Here is a 6,914-nt window from a genome sequence, read left to right on the forward strand (position 1 = left end):
CGCTGGAAGTCAGGGCGCGCGGCGCGCGGAACGGGGCTCGGCCGGGGCTGACCCGCCCCCCCACAAAGCCGAACCACCCGCCCGCCGGCCGGTCGCCGGCGAAGCGACCGGCCGCCGGCGAGGTTGGGCCGAGCGGGGCACGCTCGCAGGGAGCGAAACCCCGCCCGGCGCGTCCCCCCACCGGGCCGCGCGGAAAGCACCGGACGTGCTAGAGGAGACAGCGACCCGACGAGGCGGGCGCGGCCCGGACACCGAGGCCCCCTTTTCGGCCGGGGCGGCTCGCTCTGCAGCAGGCGGCGGAACGGCAAAGGAGCGCGCGGATCGGGCTCTGGTCCCCCGTCCGCGCCCCATCGGGTTCGGGTCATTTTCAGCCTCTCTCTCGCTCTCTCTTCTCTCTCTCTCCATCATCCCCGCGGCTCAGCTCCAACCGCACCGCCGCCCGGCGCTGCTCGCGGCCGGCACCCACGGGCGCTCCCCGGACCGGGGCCGGCACCGGCACCTCGCGTGGCTTTTGAAGGACACCTGAAGGCTAGCGGGGCCACGCGGCCGTCACACAGCTGGGGTCGGTAAAGACGCCCTCCCCGGCAGCGGGAGGGGCGACACCTCGCCTGCGACGGGAAGCGAACTGGAAAAGGAGACCGCCCTGCCCGAGCACCGGACACCCCCGCGCCGTGACTTCCCCGCGACAGAGAAGCCCCGGAAGGAGAGCCGGCCGGCCGAGGGCCCTCTCCGATGCCACCCGAAAAGCCTCATCGATCGGGCGCGCAGCGGAGGAAGGAGCCGCGCCAACAGCGACAAGGGCCCCACGGCCACGGTCCTGGGACAACGGCGACGGCCGCCCAAGCCCCACCTGCGCGCCAACAGCGACAAGGGCCCCACAGCCACGGTCCTGGGACAACGGCGACGGCCGCCCAAGCCCCGCCTGCGGAGCGCTCGCGGCAGAGGAGGAGCGCGGGGGGTGCCGCCACCCGCCCGCCCGTCTTCCCGCGGGCTCCAACGGCTTCCCCTTTCGGCTAGGCAACGGCAGGACTGGGACTGGGCTGGCCCGCCAGGCCGGGGGGACTCGGCTTCCCCTTCCGGCCCGGGGAACCCGGCCGAGCGTGCGAGAAAAAGTGCCACCGGACCGCGCCACCGGCGGCCGGCTCTCCCTTTTCCGGGAAAAAATTGCCGGGGGAGCGGCACGACAAAAAGGCACATGGAGGCGCGTTCGCAACGATCCGTGCTAGCCACGGGGGCCGCGGGCACGGGGCACCGGGGACCCGGGGGGGCGAGACGCGAGACTCACTCCCCCCACGGACCCGCCGGCTTCCCGCTCGCTCCCTTCTCTCTCGCCGCCGCCGCGCGCCCCTTCGTCGCAACGCTTCTCGGTGCCGCGGCTTAGGGCCGCCGGAGAAAAATTAAGAAGATCCGCGGAGGCCGGGCGGGCGCCCCCACTCTGCCCGCACGCCGGCGCGCCTAAACCGCGGAAAAAAAAAAGCCGGGCCTGCGTGGCAACCCAGCCCGCCCGGCATAAGCGGCTCGGTCCGTGCGGCCACGACCGAGGTGGGCGAGGCGCCGCCGCCTCGCCCGGGACAAGTCTGGGGGGCTCCCTCCGTCGGGTGCCGGGTCCGTCAACTCCAAAAAACTCTGCCCGCCAACGCGGGTCCACGGCTTAAGGCCGAGGAAGGGGGATGGTTTCAACAACGCGGGCCGGGGACGGGGCGCCCCGACCCCGGGCTCTGCAGCTTTACCGGGCGGGCCGACCGCCGCCGAGGCGGATCGACAGCCCAAAAAAGTGCCCGCTGAGTGGGCCCCGGCTTAAGGCCAGGCACGAAAGGGACGAGGCGCCGCCGCCTCGCCCGCCACCGCTGCCCAGGGGGGCCGCCCCCCCTTGCGAATCGGCCGGCAGAAGCCGGGCCGGTGCGGGAAAGCTCGCAGCTTCTCTCTCCGCCTCGCCTCGAACGCCAAGCGGTTTCCCTCTCGGATCGTCTTTCGGCAGCCCTTCTCTCTCGGCCTCGCGGGGAGATCGCCCCGATTCTCCGGCAGCCCTTCTCTCTCGGCCTCGCGGGCAGATCCCCCCGGTTCTCCGGCAGCCCTTCTCTCTCGGCCTCGCGGGCAGATCGCCCCGGTTCTCCGGCAGCCCTTCTCTCTCGGCCTCTCTGTACCAAGCTTTTCCGGGAAAGACGGGAGCCGGGACAAAGCCACAGACAGACTCGTCCCGGCTAGGCGGCACCTCCTCTGCCCTGCCGACCGCACAAGCACGGTCGCTCCCTTCCGCCTTAAACACAGGCACGGCATGAAGCCAACCTGTGGGGATGCGGCCCGTCACCTCGCTCCCATAATACGGACAGATGAGTCCGAAGGCGCTCAAGCCTCCAAGGGGACTGATGGAGCTCGACCGGGAAAAGGCGCCACCGCAGGCCGCCTCTTACGATGAGGCAGCCGGAGGCAGCCGGCAACAGCGACCCCTTGGTGAACTTCCGCAGCCGGCCGGGACAACATGTCTACCCAGCACCGGCCGAAATATGACTAAGTCCCGCCGGATCCGGGGTAGACCTGGTGTCCCGCCGGCCCCGGGGTAGACCTGGTGTCCCCGGCCACGGGGTAGACCTGGTGTCCCGGGCCCCGGGGTAGACCTGGTGTCCTGCCGGCCCCGGGGTAGACCTGGTGTCACCGGCCACGGGGTAGACCTGGTGTCCCGCCGGATCCAGGGTAGACCTGGTGTCCCGGGCTCCGGGGTAGACCTGGTGTCCCCGGCCACGAAGTAGACCTGGTGTCCCGCCGGATCCGGGGTAGACCTGGTGTCCCGGGCTCCGGGGTAGACCTGGTGTCCCCGGCCACGGGGTAGACCTGGTGTCCTGCCGGATCCGGGGTAGACCTGGTGTCCCGGGCTCCGAGGTAGACCTGGTGTCCCCGGCCACGGGGTAGACCTGGTGTCCCGCCGGATCCGGGGTAGACCTGGTGTCCCCGGCCACGGGGTAGACCTGGTGTCCCGGGCGGCGGGGTAGACCTGGTGTGCCGGGCGGCGGGGTAGACCTGGTGTCCCGCCGGATCCGGGGTAGACCTGGTGTCCTCGGCCACGGGGTAGACCTGGTGTCCCCGGCCACGGGGTAGAGCTGGTGTCCCGGGCGGCGGGGTAGACCTGGTGTGCCGGGCGGCGGAGTAGACCTGGCTTCCCGGGGCCCGGGGTAGACCTGGTGTCCCGCTGGCCCCGGGGTAGACCTGGTGTCCCGGGCGGCGGGGTAGACCAGGTGTCCCGGGCGGTGGGTGAGACCTGGTGTCCCGGGGCCCGGGGTAGACCTGGTGTCCCGGGCCCCGGGGTAGACCTGGTGTCCTAATAACCGGGGTAGACCTGGTGTCCAAGGCCCCGGGGTAGACCTGGTGTCCCGGGGCCCGGGGTAGACCTGGTGTCCCGGGCGGCGGGGTAGACCTGGTGTCCCGGGGCCCGGGGTAGACCTGGTGTCCTAATAACCGGGGTAGACCTGGTGTCCCGGGCGGCGGGGTAGACCTGGTGTCCCGGGCCCCAGGGTAGACCTGGTGTCCCAGGCGGCGGGGTAGACCTGGTTTCCCGGGCCCCGGGGTAGACCTGGTGTCCCGCTAGCCCCGGGGTAGACCTGGTGTCCCCGGCCCCGGGGTAGACTTGGTGTCCCGGGCCCCGGTGTAGACCTGGTGTCCCGGGCCGCGGGGTAGACCTAGTGTCCCGGGCCCCAGGGTAGACCTGGTGTCCCAGGCGGCTGGGTAGACCTGGTGTCCCGGGCCCCGGGGTTGACCTGGTGTCCCGCCGGATCCGGGGTATACCTGGTGTCCCGCTGGCCCCGGGGTTTACGTGGTGTCCCGGGACCCGGGGTAGACCTGGTGTCCCACCGGCCCCCGGGTAGACCTGGTGTCCCCGGCCCCGGGGACATTCAGGATAATTTTAGCAAGTTTTCCCCTATCTAGATGGAACAGGTCCTGGACTAAAAGAAAATAACCTTTCTTAACTGCTCTTCTTTTCATCCATTTTTGAAAAGGTCCTGTTGTTCCTTTTCCCTGGGTCCCCATTTTTCCCTTATCTCTGGTTGCTATTCTTATCTGGCTGATTGATTCAAAGCATCAGAAGCATTCCTGTGCTGATTGATTGACTGTTGATTGCATCTCCTGGCCATCTAGGAAGTGCTTGAATGCCTGTGGGAAGGTGTTAATTGTCCCAGCTGATACCATTCACTGAGGGTTCTGAGATAATGGGCCTGCAGCTGCCCCTCCCTCTGTCACTTGCTGTTTCTCAGCTGTTGTTATCCTTATCAGGGTGGTGACTCATCTTGGGATCTGTTTTCCTTCCAGCAGCTGCTCTCCCAAGCATCTGACTGCTCCCAAGATCTTTGTCCAAGTCCATTCTCAGGCCCTCATGTGATCTCCTGGTTTGATGACTCATCCCTGTTTCTTTATCTACATCCTCAACTGGTTTCTTGGGCAGCAATCTCCTTTTGTCCTTGCTTTGTTTAGCTCTTTTGCTTGTGATGAGTGTCCTGCAATGAGTTTATTGATGTTCTTGTTCCCCTCAAACTGAGCCTCCAATCTTATCAGTAGTTCTTCCTTCTCTTTAGTCAAGCATCTTTTTGTGGGCTCCTTGGTTGGAAGTCTCTTTTGGGTGGGAAAGCAACCCTTTCCTGATTTCTAATCAATAAATGTGCCAATCTTTTGTGTTGTCCCAGAACAATTTTCATCTTGAAGTCCATGCTGCATTCCTCACATATCCACTCCCTGCCTGGAGCCATTTCTGCTGTTCCCCTGCATTTAGGAAAGTGAGAAACAATACTATGATAATTACTCTACTCTTTTTCACATTGAGCACACTGAAAGCAAACCCTCATTTTCCCATGGGTTACCCTCAGATGTTCAATCAAGCCCAACACACAGTTCACCTGGGTACCACAGCAAGGACAAGGTGGATTTTTTACCAGGAACAGTCACAGTAAGGATGTCTTCCAGTGTCTGTTCCCTGCAGTTCTCTGTCTGAGCTGGGGATGTCACTGGCTGGGTGTTGTTCTCTTGCTCAGCAGATGATGTTTCTGGTGTGCCCTCCATCTCCCAATTGCTGTTTCTCTTCCAGTTGTCAAGCACAAACGATTCACAGTTCCTCAGAAGGCAGGTCTTCAGTCCCACACTTGGCCGTGGTGCAAGCTGTTCATAGACCTCAGGCAGCCTGCTCAAACCCTCCCAGCTTGTGGGAAAATGAACACATTCAAAGTTATTCACTAAAAACTCTGATCTATAAAACCCCAAGTTCACCAGCGTAGCCAATCCATGGTCTGCCAAAATGGGGGGTTCTGATGGTGAACTTTTCGGCATTAGGTCTACCCAGTTTTTAGACAAGAGGTCTACCTGCTTTTTAGAAAATAAAGACATCAAATTTCCCTTACAAAATTGAGTAAAATTGTCCACTTTAAAACCCTGGGACACCAAGGCTACCTAGTCACATTTAGAGGTTTGGTTTTAAAGTGGTTCCCCATTTTATGGATCTGGATAGTAAATTTGCCACAATTTTAGGAGAGGTAGAATAAGAATGATAGTGGACCCCCAAGGACGTAGCAATCTTTTGCCCACTTTCAAACTCTGATGTTGCAGTGTGATGTTGGAATTAAATCCTAATACTCTGGAGCCAGGTTTTGGGCAAAAAGCCACACAGCTCTTACTGTAAATTTGTTTCAGGAGGATGAAATTTCAACAGGAGGATGTTGAACTTGCCATCCCCACTGCCTCTGTGCTGGGACAGAGATTGACTGGGTTACATTACACAGGGTATCCAGCAGGACCACGAGGAAGTGCAATCTCTGCAGCAAAGCCCGGTTTGTAACTATACTCTCAAAAATGCCTTAGAAGAGTCATAGTCGCTCCTGCCACTTGCCTGCACTTCATTGAATTTCTTCACTTTGTCATTCAGAGCACTGGGCAGGAATCACATTGCAACAACACCCACCTCAGGCCTTTGTGATGCTTTGTTTAAATTAAACAGTCGGATTCCCCTGGTTTGCACCAGTTCTAAGCTGGCTGCTGGGTGCTGGCCCAGGTGGGGCACCGACCCAGGGAACCCCCCTGGTGACCTCCCCCGTGTGAACCACTCGGCCGACACCTTTTCACAGCAGTTGACAGCAGGACATGGAGCAACAGATACGGCTTGATGGTAGCCAGGTGTTCCACAGCAGCTGGGAGTCTCACAGCCAGGTACAGCTTGGCAACAGGCAGGGGCAGCTCCATAGCAGCCAGGAATGGCTCCGCAGCCAGGCCCCCCCTTACTGTGCCAGGGCGCTCTCCCGCCGGGGCTGGGCAGTGTCTCGCCATGGCTGGGCACAAGCTGTAGGGGTGCTTTCAGTCACAGCAAAGCACAGAGAGGTGGTTCCACCACAGGCAGAGATGGCTACATGGGCAGCAGCATGGCACAGAGGAGCTGGAATCTCACAGGGTCCAGGCACTGCTTCTGAGATCTCAGCTGGTATGGCAGGCCTGGTGGACAGGCAGCAAACCCCGCTCCATGGCCAGGCACTGTCCTGCAGGAGCAAGGTGTCTCACAGTGGTGGCAGCTGGGTGCCTTGCAGCGGCTGCAGGGGCAAAGCGCCTCCCTGCTGCTACCAAGTGCTGCTTCTGGGGTTCCAGCTGTGGCAGCAGGGCACAGCAGAGTGGCAGAGCAGAACACCTGTTCAGTGTGACTCTGCAGCATGACATCTCTCCACCCTCTGGATCAGCAGCAGCACTGCACTCCATTGACAACCCGTGCTGCTCTTGGCCAGTTTCCGCAGTTTCTGCCAGCAGGGCAGAACAAGGGGCAGCAGAGGGCACAGCTGCACAGCAGCCAGTGCTTTCAGGTGCCTTGGCAGCCATGGCAGGGCACAGAGGGGCTGCAGGATGCTCATTTAACACAGCCAGGCTGCTCGGGGCGCCTCCAGCACTGAGCTCGGGGA

The sequence above is a fragment of the Melospiza georgiana genome, chromosome 30 (genome assembly GCF_028018845.1).
Source record: "Melospiza georgiana isolate bMelGeo1 chromosome 30, bMelGeo1.pri, whole genome shotgun sequence".
NCBI lineage: Eukaryota > Metazoa > Chordata > Aves > Passeriformes > Passerellidae > Melospiza > Melospiza georgiana.